This window comes from Phaenicophaeus curvirostris, chromosome 17 (genome assembly GCF_032191515.1).
Source record: "Phaenicophaeus curvirostris isolate KB17595 chromosome 17, BPBGC_Pcur_1.0, whole genome shotgun sequence".
In the NCBI taxonomy this organism is placed as follows: Eukaryota; Metazoa; Chordata; class Aves; order Cuculiformes; family Cuculidae; genus Phaenicophaeus; species Phaenicophaeus curvirostris.
The window spans coordinates 8,851,434-8,870,017 of NC_091408.1; positions in this window are offsets into that span (position 1 = coordinate 8,851,434).

Sequence of the window (18,584 nt, forward strand, 5' to 3'; positions counted from 1 at the left end):
CTGAAGAATCATTTTAATTTACTTTTTCAATATATTAATATATCAAAATCTATCAATTCTATTTTCTACAGGATACAGATGCATGTGTGCATGTGTGCATGCACACGTGTATGCATTTTATTTCCTTGGAAAAGGAATAAATAAAAATAGATAAACATGTGTGCCCTTCAGAGCTGTTCTGGTTTAATAAGTAAATACATCATTAGACAGGCTTTTCTTTATGCATGATATCTTGATATGCAGGGCTTTAGCTGCATAGTTCTCATTAGCACTAATGAAATTTATGTGGCTAAATCCCCATGCATTGTGTTGAATATACACCTTTGTATATTTGTAATTATTTTTTAAAGACTGCCATCATTTCAAGGCAGACCAGAACACAGCTTCTACAGTGCCCTGTGAATCCATAGGGTGTATACATATTTATAAATGTTTTAAAAATGCATATTATATTCTGCCCACAGAGCATACATCTCTGCTGGCTGGAAACATGTATTAAAGAAGGTAACAAAAATCCAGAGGAAATGTCTTTGAAAAAAATAGTTAATACACATGGACTACAGCTGCCTCTTAAAGATTAATTTCTTGGCCATTTACAATGTGGGTTTTATTATCAAAAGCCAATTGACCATATTACAGAAAATCTTGCTTTGTTGCGCTTCTTGGGCCTGATTCTGTTACACAGAATTCAGTGCTTTTCTTTGCAGGCTGACACTATCCTTTTCTTAAAACTGGACTGGAATGATCACAGGCGTATCCTGCCCTCCTTAGCTGTCACTAGAGTAGGCAGCCTTCCTAGTGCGTGTACTGGGGCAATTAAAGGAAGGTAAAAGATAGAGATCTGAGTATTTGTTTAAAATGTGGTTTGCAATGCTGCAAATACGAGCAAAACTTTGCAAAGGTAAGTCATGCTCACGGGTGTAGATACTTGCATGCATTAAATATGTGGAAGAGCTCACAGAGCTGGAATCATACTTTTAAAAATGTGGTCTTGTTGAAGCTGCACTGGTTCTGACTGGATTACTTATTATTTCTTTCAGTCACTGGCTTCCTGTAGCATTTGAAAATGAACTAAAGACTGTCTTGACATCTCTTATGCCTGCTCTGTATCGTAATTTTTCTTCTCCTGGCTCCCCTCTTGTTTTTCCTCAAGACATACAGAGTTTAGCTTAGTGCCGTGTACTCCTCAGGTTTCAGTATGGCACCAGACAAGACACAAAAGCGCACACCTCTGCCTACACAGCAGATCCTGGCCTGTCTCCATTTCAGTCTGTAAGCAGCAAAACTTCCTATGTGCAATGGATTTGGGGAGCCCACACATGAGCCCTCTAGACTCCCTCAAAGCCCAAACCAGACCTTTTCAAGCTGCTCTTAAACCTGTAGAAAGCAAGGGTAAAGGTGGAGGGTGAGGCTGGAGCTGGTGGCTGATAACTCCTGCCAAGCAGTAGCCTAGGTAAGAGAGAAGAAACTGCTGGCTCAGAGCTGATTTAAGGACAGTAAATTGCTGTTACTCCTTAGTGAGCCATGAGACAATGGAGAATCTGCTCGGGTGGATCCCAGACATGGACCCAAGCGCTTTTCCCAGAGCAGAGGCTTCTCTGTGACCTTGGGCAAATCATTTAACCTCTCTCCATATCACTGTTCTGTTTCCGAAATGAAAATAAACTACAGTAGTGCACCAGTAAAGCTAAATATGCTGGTGCTCATGAGGGGCTCAGAGGAGGATGAAGATGAGATAAATATTTTAGACAGATAAAAATAATCCTTCCTCAGCTCCTGTGAAACCTTCGTTCATTAAACTCAGCTTCTTTGTACAAGAAACAGGATGTATCCCTCAATAAAGAGAGTGGCTTGCATTTTAATTTTTGCAGTGTAAATAGATGAGGTTTTTTCATGGGACTTCTGTTCTTATTCCTGTGGCAGCACTCAGTGACATTTCCATATTTGCAGCACCAGGGTGCAGGGCCCTCCAAGGTGACTTATTTCAGTAGAGGATTCACGTGCCGACTGAAGCCGTTGGTTTAGGTCTTTGTCTGCTGATAAAGCATCTGCATGAACGTCAAAATTCTCATTTCTTGGAAAGTGTTAAAATCTAATACGTAAATGTTGATTTTCTTTCAATGTGCTCCTGGGCTTTTTCGTCTATGCCAGAATTAAGTGCAAAGGGAATTTTTACAGCCAACTTGTAAATTCCTGACAAGAGGAGTTTATAATAGAAGTGTTGACATAACCTTAACTACAGTGACAACTGAAGCTGCTTTGTTAGGAAAGCAGCAAATAATTTTCTTGCAAGAAGGCAGGAGTTGGGCATAGAAGGTGAGGCAGCTGAATTTTTTTTCCCTAAGAATCCCTGGAGGGTACTGTGTGAGAGAGCACGTGAAATGAAGCTGAAGCAAATTGCATAGCAGGCAGAAGAAGAAACACTCTGGAATTTGCCCACTTTCATGAAGGTGAAGATGCAGTTATCCTCTTAATTTTTGTTGAAAAGCTGCATTTCTCCCCTCAGAGGTGATCACGCGGGGCTGATAGCAAGTCAGCGCTTGCTTCTGGCCTTGCAGCTGGCTCTTACTTCATTCTTTGTCCCCCAAAACCTACAGCAGACAGGAATTAACTCCTGTGCCTCAACTCCATGCCTTTATCAGGAGCAGGAACCAGCCCTTTGCTTGCAATCTGTCTTTGTCTCTTACAGCAATAATTTTTTAAAAAGTCATTAAATCAGTTTTATTACCTTGAGTCACCTGCAAGAATTCATAACCTGAAAGCTGAAACAACCAGCAAGAGGTGGACAAACCTTTGTGCAGCAAGGCTGAGCCACAGGCTAAGCTACTGGCCCAGTAGATATTGCCGTCACTTAAACAAGAGCCAAAACTATCCAAGGAAAGAGGTGGTTTTAACTTAAATCTGAAGCCAAAGGAGTATGTCTAGAGCTGATTTATTTCCCCAAACTCAGCCAGGGTTTGTTTCATACCTGTCACCCCTCTCCTATGGGCAAGGGGAGGTTAGGTTTTTCAGCTCTTCTTGCAGGCATAAATGCAGCCCTACACACAGAGTGGTTCAGAAGCAAGTGAACATTAGGAAAGTGAATATTAGGAAAAAAAATTTCACAGAAAGGGTCATTGGGCACTGGCAGAGGCTGCCCAGGGAGGGGGTTGAGTCCCCTTCCCTGGAGGTGTTTAAGGCACGGGTGGACGAGGTGCTAAGGGGCATGGTTTAGTGTTTGATAGGAATGGTTGGACTTGATGATCCGGTGGGTCTCTTCCAACCTGGTCATTCTATGATTCTATGATTCTAAGTGTTACCCGCGTACTTTCCCACACCCTGTTGCCAGCTCCGACCCTCCCAGCATCTTCAGAATCAACTTCTAACCAGCAGCCTGTTTCCCAAAATGTTTAACAAAGTCCTTCTCACATCTTTGTTGTGAAGTTTGCGTGTGGGGAGGCAGTCAGCTCATCAACAAGCAGAGTAAAGATTTACTGGCAGTTCACACGCTTCAGAGCCACAGGCGCTGGGAAGAAGGTGTGGTGCTCGTCTTCCTCCCTGCCCAGCCACTGCCCCACCCCAACACGTTTGGCAAAATCCTGAAGTGACTTTCCTGGAAAGGTGGAAGGACAGAGTAATCAGCAAAAAGTAAATAAAGTATGTTGAAAGGAGGGAAAGGACAGATCTGAAACAGGAAAACCAGAACTAGATCCCCTCAGTACTTCCTAGTTATTTAGGAGTGGCTATGGCCCGTGGAGCTTGCAATCAAAGCACACAAGCTATTGATGAGGGACAGCGTGGTCCTAGCAGTGACTGAGCAGCACTGCTGAATGTGAGTGCTGTGGATTCTTAAACCTCCTTTGCACTGTCGGAAGTATGAGTGAAAGAACAGCCTGAGCTGGTCCAGCAGGATGGCAGGGATGGGAAGGTCTCCAAGTAAGGGACCAGTTTGCACAGCAATGAAAAAGCAAAGGCTGCGGATTCCTATTTTGCCTTCTCCCTTCTCATTAAAAAAGAATCATAGAATCATAGAATAACCAGGTTGGAAAAGACCCACTGGATCATCGAGTCCAACCATTCCTATCAAACACTAAACCATGCCCCTCAGCACCTCATCCACCCGTGCCTTAAACACCTCCAGGGAAGGTGACTCAATCACCTCCCTGGGCAGCCTCTGCCAGTGCCCAATGACCCTTTCTGTGAAGAATTTTTTCCTAATGTCCAGCCTAAACCTCCCCTGGTGGAGCTTGAGGCCATTCCATCTTGTCCTGTCCCCCATCACTTGGGAGAAGAGGCCAGCTCCCTCCTCTCTACAACCTCCTTTCAGGTAGTTATAGAGAGCAATGAGGTCAGGAAAATTTACCTTTTCCTATACTCTTTCCTTTTAATACATTTTGAAATACAACCCCTCACTCTCATTCACTGCCAGCAAAGCTGGCAAACGTCATGCACTTGGAGCCACGGCCGTGAGCTGGAGGACACAGAAAATGATCACTTTTTCCCCTGGCAAACCAAATGCACATTGGGGAGCAACATGCCAGTGGATGTCTCTGCTTTTTTACCACAAAGCTAATTTTCTGTCAGGGTTTCCTCTCTCACTGAATGCCCCTGTGTGAGTGTAGAGCATGCAGGCCAGTGTCTGAACCACAAACCACCAGAGTGAGACCCCACCATGGCTTGGCCCTGGCCACCTACGACATCACCTCCAGGTGCTAGTTTGGGGGTGCCCTCTGCGGAGTTGCTGAGCGGAGCCCAGGCTGCCCGGGGACTGCGAGCCGTGGTGGGGGCCAGTAATGTGCCGAGCCGCTGCTGAGCTCTGGCCTCGTGCCCTGCCAGGGTGCGGGGGCTGCTGCGCTGCAGGCTTTGTGCTCTGCACCAGCGCATTTCCCACAGGGCTGTTACGAGAGACAGCACTTGGTTGTGTGTTCTTACCTCACTGCGCTGCAAAATGCTCAGATTCAAGGCCAAGGGATGCATCTCGGAGATGTTTAAATACATTTTGCCCCAGGCTCCTGCCTCACACAAAAGGGCATGGCATGTAGAGATTTATGCCAAAAATGAAATGGCACAGGGAGCGGAGGCTGCTGGAGCTAAGTAGGTATTAGGACTGTGTTTTCTATCTTCTGTTCCTAAATGAACATGGTGACACAAAGCATTGTCAGCAACAAATTGGCAACATCCAGCACTGTTTTGTTTTGTTCTGTGCTTACGGGACCATTTGGACTGGTTTCTCCAAACGCTGTTCTAGATTTTGAAAGGTCTGCTTCTGTAAGCAGCTGCTGAGTTTTGAAGCTGTTACCTCAGTATATGGGGCCGATAGCTGACATTGTTACTCAGAAGTATTTTCCTTTTTCTATTTCCTTTTAAACTTCTTGATTTACATGCCTCTCAAACTGTGTTCTTTACCAAGCCGATGCGGTAGCAGTGTGGGGAGGTAGGCACAGGCTTGGGTGGCAGCTCTGGGTTTGCCAGGGGGGCTGAGGCATCCCCTTGGCAGAGGTTGTCAAGAACAGATTCAGACTCAAAAGCCATTTGCTGAGGAAAATGTGGATGGATACTTTTGAGACTAACTGAGAGTAGGATGGGCAACCACACATCTTCTTCCAGATCTTTGTTATGAGGCATAGGGACTTTTTATGGCAAAAGCTTTCATGATGTGTCCAGACACTGACTTTCAAGAAACATGTGGGAACTTCATAGCTTTGAAACAGTTTTCTTCCTTGCAACTGGCCATCCAGTTCAGCTATTAGTGGGATGAGGAACAGGCAGAGAGCATGGTTGCATAAGTCCTCATTTTCTTTGGAAGCCAAATAGCAAGAGGTCATTGCAGATCTGATTAAAATTTCGGGTGGACAAGATGCTGAGGGGTATGGTTTAGTGATTGAAAGAAATGGTTGGACTCGATGATCCGGAGGGTCTTTTCCAACCTGGTGATTCTATGATTCTATGAAAATAAAGAAGGGAACTCTGCAGTCTCACGGCTGTGAGTGTCTCATGCCCTGGCATCTTATAGCTGCCGAAGCAGGGATGGGGGAGTCTGAAACGTTCTTGGCATTTCCTGGTAATTCTCTGTTAAAGTCATCCAGGAGAGCTTTCACAAAGTCCAGTTTATGCTCCAGTGTTTGCTAAGTTCAGCACTGCCCGGGTCATCTTCTTCAGTCCGTTCTCTGATCCCACAGTCAAACCTGTCTCATGTTCTTCTCCCCACCTCTGCATACTCCTGGGAACACTGACCAGGAGAACAGAGGCCTGGAAAGGTGTGTGGGTGATGTTGTGGATCCTTGAAGAGATGAAAGTAAGATAGAGATGGGAAGGAGGGTGAAGGAATGTTAAAGAAATTCATGAAAGCAATCGCTTGTGGAGTTGACATTTGACTGGAAGGATCAGGCACCAAGATCTGTAGAGAACTCTGTGGGGTAAATTTGACAGCTGAGCAGTTCTGCTGGAGGCCACACTCCTTGGTGCTACAGTAGGAAATAAGAAGCCTGATTTCTGCATGAACTTGGTCACTGATCCCTTTTTTAGATTCTTGGCAAGCTACTTTAGCTTCTCTACGGCTCCACTCCTCTGTATAAAATGAAGACAGTGCAACTACATGGACAGGAATGAGATCAGGGACTTCCAGACGGACAACACATCACAGAACCAGAGGACTGGCAGGGGCTTTGAGAGATTGTCTAGTCTGACAGTCATCATTTATTTTAAATCAAAGGACTGCCCTGAAATTTTTTAAAAACCTGCTCCATTGCACAGTGCCAGCACAATGGTTTGAATCTAAAAGTAACCAAAAATTGTATTTTATTCTTTGAACTGGAGGAAGGCCCATACTGAGCAAAAGTGCTCCAAAAATATTAAAGCCAGATCTACTTATACTGTAAAATAGGCATAAGTCCCTTTGTTCTGGTTAGTTCTATCCTGACACCACTGACTTTTATAGATGCTTACAGACATTTTCTTTGCTAGTTTGCCCAGCTTTGTTTAAATGTACTGGAATCAAGGTGTGAGCTGGAGGGGTCACACGCAGCGTAGCTCTCAGGCTGCAGGAACTGTACTTCAGCGGGGTAACTTAGGGATCGCCCAGCAACACTACCAACTCCATCCTGACACCAAACACTGCTTCCCTCATTAATCACCCAAAATATCATGATGTTAGCATTGTTTTTTTTCTCCACTTATCTGGAAGGTCATACAAAGCTCCTCCAGCTGACCAAACCTGCAGTGCAAATGACAACAGCAATTATCACTCTGTGCTTAAAAGCATAGTGTTATTGGGAGGGGCAGCCAGAAGAAGAATCCTTCTAAGTGAGGGGTATAATTACAGAAGAAAATACCAATCAAATATCACACCTTTTCATAATTAGCTGCATCCATCCACCTCTCTTTGCCTCGATTTGTTGAAATGTGCCAAGTAACACATCACCACAGCTGCTCTGCAGGCGGCAGAATGCGAATACAGCATTGTAATGATGATGCTATGTGGTCATCTTCACATGAACTGACTCATATCCTGTACATCCAGGAAGTACTGATTATTTTATTAGAGCTGATGAATGTGCAGTGACCACTCAACACAGTGTATTCACAACCACATGTTATGTCACTCTGCTTAAGAGACCTGAGGAAGGTAAAGGGGTGAATAGACAATATCTGTTGCACGTAAGCAGTTTGTGCCATCTTAAGAGTCTGGTAAAAGCTCCATTTGTAAGCAATAAATAACTACAGCTTTCTTTTGAATAGAAAAAGTCTGGATCTTCCTGTGGAAAAAAAAAGAATTCAGTGACTATCAGTTTGTCAAGTAAGCAAGCAGTTAATCATGTTATCAAGTAGTTGTTAATGGTCAGGATCCTAATCTACAATTTAGATTCAGCAAACCTTTGATTTCGTACTCTGGGAATGACCAAGAGAAGACTGAAAAAAGTGTCAGAGAGTTTCTGAGTTATAGAGCATAAAAATAAACCTGAATTGTGGCTTCATTTTTATCCTGAGCTTCCCTGCTGTACTTCTCCCTTTGTCATAGCCTAAAAAGCCACACTTCTGCCAGAATGTGACTCCTGAGTATCTTCAATTTATGATGCAAAGGGTGAGTATTCTCTAGAGGTTTTTATATTACAAGTGTTATGAGATTCTCCATCTTTGGAAACAAATAGAAGGAAAGTCCTTGTGCTTTCAGCTTTTCCGGATTGAGTTTTGTTGACAAGTAGGAGACTACAGTACCTGGAGTAACCCTGGTGGTTTAAGTTCCCATAGCAAAAGGAGGCAAGTCTTACGTGGCAGATGAAGATTCTAGAGTTCAGAAAAAGTCATTGTATCAAGGAGTAATAGAAACTGAGAGAAGCTAGTGAAATCACACGAATGCCTGTGCTTTGCCTGCACATTTCTGCTGTGTTCCCCCGTGAGAGCACTGGAAGGCACATCCTCTCTATGGAAACGACTCATTCATTTACCTGGGCTTATCCCCATGTAAAGTACAAGATCCAAGACTCTGAGAAGACAATGGGTTGTTAATTGTCTCCCATTTCTGTGCTGTACATGAAAGCTGGGATGAGTTTTCTTCTGCTCAAGCCATCTGCCAGGAGGGCAAGCTGGTTGGACGGAAAAATCCTAAGCTAGGGGGAAGCTGAGCGATCCTTACATCCCGTGTACCAAAATTCTGAACCTCATTGGGTTACACAGAGAATCCGTTTCTGACCATAATTTCATGATTACTTTTTTTCTCCTTGCAATGTACACTTGATCCCCTCACTCTCTGCTCTAATTGTGTCACGGAGAAGGGAAGGCAATAATGTTTTGTCCATACAGACCAGCAACCAATTCCTTCTTGAAAGCTCCAATTAAGGGTGAAGTAGCCAGAGTGCTTCTTAAATCCACTGCCTTAGCTGGAAAAAAACAGGTTTATACCAAAATTCATGGATATAATATATCTGGAAAAAAAGTATTAAAAATGTAAACACATCAAATGTGCATGTAGGCAAAGCCTTCCTTTGTGCACTCGCAGAGGGTTTATCCCCCCTACACGTGCACATGTGCACACACCCACCCCACAGCAAGAGATCCATTTTATAGATTCAAGGCCAGCTCTCTCCAAGAGAAGAAGAGACGTTGCCAAGATACCAGATGCGGTTCCATTCAAGACCACTCATAGGAGCAATTCAAGATGAAATCAAATTAGATGTGTTGGTTATACATAGCGCAGCCTGCTCGCGATACTAAATGACAGAGTTTGCCAATAATTAAGTGAAATCTCAGAGATGATGAGTCCCTAGAGCTCTCTAGGTTATGTTGGTCTGATTCTAAGTGTCATCATTATAGCAGCATGGCAAAATACTCTGCATAGGCCACAGAGCTGGAGTTTTTCCTGTGGATATTAGCTTTTCATAGCCAGTGCTATAGGGCAATACTGAGCTTCATTACTTGTCTTCTGCTATTACACTTGCTTAACCTTTCCCTGGTATAAAGCTCCTGAAACCTGACTCCTACTTAATAACTGATAGTTAGCACTTACTATCCATAACTGTATTCATATTCAAAACACATCACAAAGCTCTCATTAATCTCTCTGAACCCCCTCATCCTTGAGGTGTCCAGCACAATTAACCTAATTTTGCAGGAAGGGAAAGTGAGGCAGGAAGGTTTTGCCTTAGTCTGAGGCTGGAGGACAGTGAATGCTCAGGTGCTTCTTTCTGGGAGAGCTGCTGATTGGAAGCAGATTGTTCTCAGATTCAGTGTGGGGACAGAGGTGTGAGGAGCCTTCCTCCACTCCTGGAGAACCTGTGCAGGGAGCTGTCTAGCATTCATGTTTCCCACAGGCAGTGAGGAGCCAAAGCCACCCACTGCAGAGGGCTGCAGCCTGCCAAGCCCCTCTGCAGGGCTGCTGGGGTGTGTCCTGTGCTGGAGAGAGGCTGGAAGCACTCTGGGCAGGTGAAAAGAGTGCTGCCTCTTAGTATATTCTCCTGCAACTTGACCCTCCCTGGCAGTCTTACTTGAGACCATCAGGATGGACCCACTTAACACTGCTCGCGTCTTTGCCTGCCTCCATCCTTACAGTCGGTGGTGAGCAGCTCTGTGCTGGAAGCCCAGTGAAACCCCTTTGCACAAGGATTCAGACTATGAGAAGGGCCAGGATCATAGAATCACTAGGTTGGAAAGGACCCACTGGATCATCGAGTCCAACCATTCCCATCAATCACTAAACCGTGTCCCTGACTACCACATCCACCTGTCCCTTAAACACCTCCAGGGAAGGTGACTCAACCACCTCCCTGGGCAGCCTCTCCCAGTGCCCAATGACCCTTTCTGTGAAAATTTTTTTCCTAATGTCCAGCCTAAACCTCCCCTGGCGGAGCTTGAGGCCATTCCCTCTTGTCCTGTCCCCTGTCACTTGGGAGAAGAACCCAGATCACTCCTCTCCCCAACCTCCTTTCAGGCAGTTGTAGAGAGCAATAAGGTCTCCCCTCAGCCTCCTCTTCCCCAGGCTAAACAGACCCAAATACTTCTGAAATGTGCTCCCAAGGAGGCCACCCTCCACAGCTCTCTCACAGCAGAACTGAGGCCTGATGAAATCGGCTTACCAGGAGTTTTAGTGTTTTAATTGTGCCTGTTTCATTACTGCCTCTTGCTCTGCTCCCAGAAAGCTGACCACCACTGCCATTTTCGGAGGGATAGTGACCATTTCCAGCTTTGCAAGCGGTCGCTTCAGATCACTTGGAGCTGAAAATGTGGAGATCACTGGCTGAACAGAAAACCTCCTGAAAAACAGGAGCTGATTTAGAAAGAAATAACCTAAATATAAAATATAAAGAAGTTAATGGAGGGCAGATATAAACAAAGTCAGCCTGAAGCTAAGACTTCCAGGAAGGGCTTGCTTAAAATTTAACACTCATTATGGTCAAAAAGAGGGAAAAGCCTTAGGGACTATGTGATCAGGGTTGCTGTAACCACTGGCAGCGCAGAGGAAGGCAAATTTGCACTCTGTTAGCCCCAGACCATGATGTTAAAGGTAGCCAGGGTAGGACCAAGGCTGATTCAGCAGCGCTGCAGTGCTGCTCTTGGCCCCGTTTGGCCCTGGCTGCAGACACTCCTGTGATCTCCCTGCCTGGCGATGCCTGCAGCCCTGGCCACCCTCCTGCTGGCACAACACCCGTGCTAGAGAAGATCTACAGAGCTCAGCTCTGCACCAGGCTCCTGACAGGCTGGCAATGCAAAAGGAGTGGGCTTTATTCACAGTGGAAAGCAGCATCTTCAACATGATTGGGAGGAAGCTATAAAATTTATATTAATAGAAGCTTCTGATAAAGGTCTTGGATAGGTACATTCATGTTGCTAAAAGATTCAAACCTAAGAGGCTTTTAATTAAAGACAGGGGCACTCAGAGCTATCTTACCAAAGAGGTAATAAAATTATTGACTAAATCACCAACAAAGGCAACTGAAGCAAGGAGTTTAAATGACTTCCAGAGACTGTTCTCCAAGTAAAGGCTGTAGTGAGAGAGCCAGCAGTGCAATTAAACCAAATGAGGTCAAGCATGTTGGGCCTTAAGGCCTCTGCCTGCTCCTCAGATTTCTTTTGTTCCTATAATTCAATTATAAAGACCCCCCCTCAAGAACCATTTAACTGTCTCATAAACCAGTTTGTAAAGTTTTTTATTTTTCTGTAAATTGTCTCCTAAAAGTGGCTTTCAGCATTTCGGGCAGCGTGAAGCATATGTGGGCTTCACTATGCCTTTTGTTCTCATTTGTGCATCGTCTCTTATGGGTGTTCATACAGGCCAGAGCTCTCCTGTAGCATCCTCACCTCACGGAAAACATCCTTTGCTGGAGGTGGCAGCTGGTAAAAAATGTGAGGGGGAGATGGAACAACTGTAATCTTTCTGTTTCACACTGTTCTTGCTCCCTTCCCCCTCAGGTTTTCTTTATCCTATTGCTACATGAGGGAAACTTGTGTGTATGTGCCTAATTTCCTGCCCACTAGGTCACGTATCCTAGCTCCTAACATCATAAACGAGCAGGAAAGTCTGCTGGCCAGCAGATGCCTATGTAGAGCCCTTCACAATGAATTAAACACTTTTAAGGTACAGAGATTCCCACCCCCATTTTTTTTTTTTTTTGGTGAAAATATATTTGTCAAACAGGATTAGTTGGCACTTAGGTCTGAACACAAAAATTTGCAGCCTGCAGTCCTGCTCTCTACAGTGTCCGCTGACCATAGGTTGTAAGACTAGGTAGCATGGTGCAATTTGTCCTGTGTAAAGAGGCAAAAACCAGTTCCTTACTCCTTTCAAGAAAGATAGCATTTGAAGAATGAAACCATTCTTGATTCATAATGGCATTGAAGTACCTATTGGAAGAGGATAGAAGTCCAGAAGGATTAAAAAAATTGTAAGCAGTTGAAGCACAAAACTCCTATTCAGATCGTGGCTTTAGAGGCTTAAATGACTCAAGGGTCTTGGATTCCCGTCTGCATCATGAGGGGCCTTGGTACTTTTGTAAATCAGGCCCAGCATGGTTGTCTTTCAATGAGCCGACAGTGAGAGACTAAATCCCATACCTAGGAACATTCCCTTTGAAAGATGAAGGCCCACAAATGGCAGCATCCTTTCTTTCCCATGAAGTTATAAGTGATGGATCTCTGCTCGGAGATGGATTAAAGCTAGAAGTGACTATTGTAGTGGGAAGATAAATTTTTATTTTTCCTCTCTATTTAATTACAGCTAAGACTGCTTAGTTGAGCCATTGAAGTTGGACTGACAGCTCTGCTTTCTCAGGAATTAAAGAGGAAGAGAGTGTCTCTGAGCCCTGAAGAGCCAGTGGGATCCGTTCCATCACTGTGTATCTACAGGAGATGGATAGGTGGGTGGCTTGAGATCTGTCAGCGTCTGCTCTGTGGTCTCAGAGGTTCGCCAGCCTCTGTTCCCCTGACTGTGCAGGGTTTATTGGGGTGACTCCTTGCGTCCAGGCAAGGAATGCTCACCCTGCTAGCAGCAATACTGAAACGGCTGCGCGTGGAAGAGATGAACTCCGAACTCACTCTGCAACTGATCCCTCCTACAAGGTTAACATCCTCTTTCTCAGTTTGTTAAAATCTTGTACCTCCTTCCCCAAAGGAAAGAAATGTCAATAGATGAAAGAGGAAGGTAAGTTAATGCAAAATTCAGGTTGCAGAGCTAGAGATTTTGCAAGTGCTGAGGTAAGATGCCTGTATCAGAGCTAACTCAGCCACATTGCAGCCTTATTTCACTGGTCACATGCATAGATTATTGTAATTACCTCTATTAAAATACACCCCAAAGTATTGCTTGTTGCTAATCTGTCAAACTCTCGATGTGGTTAATGGTTGTTCTGTGGTGACATCTATAAGCAGCCGTGTAGCCCAATGCCCAGAACTGCTGTTCTCTCCAGTCACGGGACCTATAGATTTACTCATATGTGTCTAAACCAGCTGCAAGCCCAGTGGTGTTTGCTATATGGCAAAGGCAATTTTAGCTGAGAAAGTGCTTTTATTACTGTAAAAAATTAATGCAAAATGTCAAATATTTCACACCCAAGCCGATACTGGCAAAAAGCCAGAAATATTCTGGTTTCGCTTGGGGTGTGAATATATTTGATCATCTGTAATTCAAAGGCTTTTATTTCAAAGGAAAGAGACAGCGTGTTGCAATAGACTCTGTGGTGATAAATATCAGCTGTGCCACTTCTCTCCCAAAAGGGGTTTCCCACAGTTCTATAGTCATATACAGTTCAAAAGGCCATACTGAGATTTATAGAGCTATATATTAAAAAAATGGCATCCGAGTCGCTGTGCTCAGCTAAAGTGGGTTCGACTTGCAGCCTTCACCGTTCTGCACGACTGAAAAAGTAGCCGTAGGTCTGGGGTGGCCCAGGCCCTAGTGATCCCTGGGGCACGGCAGTGAGGTCCCTCGGGTCGGTACAAGCAGGTAATTGAGCGAGTCCTTGGTGTGTGACTGGATGTCCTGGAAGCTTTCAAAAGCATTTGGCCAGGAGATCTGGTCAGGTTGGAGTAAAAGGACAGAAATTCATTTAAACTAAGAGGGTCGGAGCAGCTGATGACAGCAGTGAATCTGGCCCTTGCTGTGCATTTATTGTTATTATAAACTGCTCTTACACTGTCCAAAGAGCATCTCCGTTTCTTCAGTTCTGTTCTGTTTCTGTTTATTTTGTTATGTTCCATTCTTACTCCATTTAAGGCCTCATTCAGGTTCTCACTGACTTGCACAGCAACAGCTTTTGCTTGTGAGCATCCCTGGAATGCCCCCAAATGCTTTCTCTGAAGACAGTAGGAGAATTTCCATTGATTTTATTAGGGACACTCTTGGCCCCTTAATGAAGGGAATTCATACCATTCTGTAATAGCCTTAGCAGAGTGTTTGTGTTTGAAGCCTGTGGATGAAGCCCCATCTGTAAATCACATCCCAAAGCCATTGCCCAGTTGCACTCGTTCAGGGATCAGTGGGAGCGTGTAGAGCAAGGGCTGCTGGAGCTGGCCTGGGATGCATTGTTCTAACCTAAGACACCTGCTCTGTATTTGAAAATGCAGACTTCTTGTTTTCTTGCAAATAAAAAAAAAAAAATCACGCCTTTTAAAGCATGCGGATGTTTTAAAAATATTTCATTGAAATCCACTACTGACCTGAAAGGTTGTTCTTCCTCCTGCACAGTTTAAATCTTTGGTAATGGGGTTTTCTCCTGTCAGCAACCTCTATTTACAATGTTGCTTTTTACAGGGTTCTGCGAAAAATGGAGAAAATTACAAAGTAAAACAACTTTGTAACTTGCCTGCATTCCCAGCTTCCTGTAAAAAACACACATTGATCCATCGGGCCTCTGCATCTCCTCTACTGTTTAAAGATTTGCTCTTCCAGGTAAATGCAGCATCTATCTCTATCACTTACAGACTTCCCATCCAATTTTTACTGTGTGCCCTGAAGGACCTTGAGGTGTGGGAATCCGGGAGCCACATGGAAATGTTGGATTTATTGAATGGATTGGAATTACTGGTAGAAACTTTCAATAGCAAATGTGTGAATTCAGACATGTGTAAACAAAAATATGTGCCTAGATTTTCAGTCTGAAGATTTTCAGATATTGGAACAACATGGAGAAGAGCAACAGAAGCTTTGTTACCAAAGAACTTTCCAAGGATTTCATACATAAAAGACAGGAGGTAAAACAGGACTGTGTAACATCTGACCATGAGCTTATATGGCCTGCCAAGAATTTTCTTTGACCCATCGTAACACCCTAGCCAACCACCTTCTCTGGACTCCCTTCATCTGCTTGCTGCAGCACACGGCTAGAATGATGCTCGACCTTCTTGGGGCAGGACACACAGAGATTTGACGACTCTTAGGCATTTCATTAACTTTAAAATCAAGAATTCTTCTTCCTCTTGGTTACTTGTGGCAATGCTTCAGCTCTCCATGAGGTAAATGCCCAGGAAGGTAGTGGGTAAGTATCTGGATGGCATGAAGAGTTGTCATCTATCACAGGCTGAATGTATCTGCAAGAACCATTTATGGAATTCAAGGGGATTGCTCTGCATAGTTGAGAGCTTGCGTGGCCTGAGCCAGGTTGCTGTAGCCAGGACTGGACTCTGAAGAGAGAAGAGAGGGAGAGCTGAAAGGATAAGATTAAGAAACAACCTGGGAGGAGAGGTTGAAGGAACTGTCTAAGTTAAATTTAAAGAAGTAACAAGGGAAGTTATGAATCTCCAAAAAAATAACTGGTGGGTTTTTTTTCTATTTTACAATGTCAGTCAGTCACTCTTCAGGTTCACTGACACAGAATACGGGATAGTTGGCTGACATACAGCAAGGTGTGTGAGGTTAAATAGCAAGGCTTCATTTCTGAGTGTGTGGAAAGCGCGCGGGGCAGTAGAAGTGTTTATCAGGGGAGGATGTGGAAGCCCAGAGAGGGAGAACTTATAGACTAAAACAGTAATTTTCCAGGCCTGAACTAACTGTTATTTTTATTACTCTGTTTCCCCCACTGTCGTTCTCTGTCTGTTTGTACAGGTAAGTGGGATATGGAAAATGCCTTCTTGTGTCTCAAGAACCACCACTGATTGTGGCTTATGGAGAGCTCGGGTCGTTGGAATTGTGAGGATCCACCCAGCCCTACGTTGCTAGGAGGCTCTGAAAAATGCCCGGGCAGAGGTACTTGTGATTCACAGTATGGATACATGGAAGAGTCAACACAGGTCTGCATTTACAGGTTGTTTAGTACTAAAATAGTGATTTAAACTGTCCTGTTGGGAAGACTGAGGTTTCCTGACCAACTCTAACCGCCCTAAAATTAAAGGAAAAGCTCAGGGAGACTAAGATCTGAGTACATGTAGTTGCCATTGCTTTTCTTCTCAAGAAAGAGGAGAAAAAGGAAAACCAAACAAAACTAAACTGCCACCTTGAGCCTGAATTTAAACACAGTCGTTTCTGTGATGTGCAGAAGATAAACGCAATCTATTTCTGCATATATTTTTGCCTCCTGAAACTGGTGAGGTCTTGGTGGTTTATTGCTGTGCTTCCTGAAAGTGGCCCCAGCCTGCGCGGATTGCCCCAAAACAACTAGAAATTAGGTAATCAAATATCCCCAAGTGATCTAGAATGAGAACAAATGTCATCAGACACAACAACTTTAAATACTAGTCATAGTTTCAATATAAAAATTTATTCAGTATTCAGAGGTTCTGAAAGTAGGCATCATCCACCACAGATCTTTATTTAAGTATGTTATGTTGAAAAATAACTAATTAATTGGGGGGAGGTTTAAAGCTGCTTCACATCTGTTATAGAATTCCTATAAAGAGATGTGACGAGAGCAGGTATGTCAGCATAGCAAGAAACAATGCCAGATTCCAGTGAGAAATGTTTCAGGTTAGTTTCTCTTTGGTAAACAAACAGTAATATCCTGAATCCACCATGAATAACGCAGTTAAACTAATCTTTACTTTTTAGCTCTTGGGTTTATTCATTTGGCTCTCTGGGTTATTTTCAGTTTACATGTGTACAGTTTGATATCTGGAAACGCTGAGCAGGGAGTGGCATGTGAAGCACTTCACGGTTTTCATCTTTGTTTATTTTTTGATGTCACTATCTTTCCATTTCACTTAAGATGGCATCCAGCAGAATTCCTATTCTTTTAAGGGTTTTGAAAAGCTTGCTGTTGCTCCAGCATCTTTTTCTAACATTATAAATGAAGCCTGTCATGAAAACTCCAAAGCAATGAGACAGTTGGTATTTGACATCATGCTTAGAAAAAGATACTGTAGAGATGTGTGTCACCCTCAAAGCCACAGTGAACAATGCTTTGTCTGCAACTGGCAGAAAAATGAAGTTATTTTATGAGTGTCAATGTTATGCCACTCCACCTTTAGATGCAGTCACCTATCTGCTGGCTTGGCTGAACTATTCTGATTATGCCCTATCAGAACCATAAAGATATCCTGTTTACAACCCAGGCACGCCACCACTTGAAAGCATATGCACTGATGTTGGAAATAATCTATAAAATGGTTATCATCGTGAAATTGTGCTTATTCCCACTCCTCGATAACAAAGATTGTTGTACAAAGCACTTTCAAAAGGTAATCTGTCAGTCAGCTCTACTTGCACAGTGACTGAACATTTGGAGTCAGTAGTTGAAGTAAAAATGAAATTTCTTACCCAGTTTACTTTACAAATAAAGTTTAGCTTTTCTTGTGATTTATCAGAGCTATCTTTATTAAAAGCCACTCAGACGACTACCAAAACCCTACCATTGCAAGATAAATCATATTTGGCACAGATGAGTAATGCATGAGGATTAAAACAAATTTGCCACTGTTCCAGGCACCGAGGATGAATCCTGGTCTGACTGAACTTGCAAATAACAGGCCCCTAGATTTCAATGAGATAATAATTTGATCCATGTGATTGCTTCTGTCTCTTTCTTTGATATTGCTGTAATTGCCTCTCCTTCTTTAATCCAAAACAACTGAGACAGAAAGGAAAAGCCACATATGTTTTTATAAGGAAAGGGAAATACATAACGTTTAAAAAATGTTTCATCAAAGGTACAACCATTTAAAATGCAAAACAGATACCAGAGAGGTGACAAATTCAAGTTCTTGGCATTTTTATTTAAGATATTTCAAGTATTCATTTGCCAGGAATACTGGTTTCATTTTTTTAATATGTTCAGTTAGTCATATTCAGTTCTCTTTTATGTCCACTTCTCCTGAATCACTTGGCAGATGGACTTTCACAAGCACATCCCTTTGGGGAAAGTAAATTTTAAGTCATAACAAGAACATAAGACCTGCCATAGTGGATCAGAGCAAAGGTCTATCTAGTCCGTAGCCCGACTCTGGCAGTAGCTGAGAGCGGTATATGAGATTTGAACGGTAATGGCTTTGATCTTTCAGTGAGTATTAAGTTGGTGACTAAGCAGAAAACAAGAAGAAATCGCAAGAGCAGATTATTTAGGAAGTCAGAAGAAACAGCAAGTGAAGCCATTTCTCCCTGTGCCTCAAACTCAGCTCAAGGTCTCATCTGAAACAGGTAGGGGGCTGCTCAGCTGCAGCCGAGGTGTTCCACTCGCAGGGAGCACGGCAGC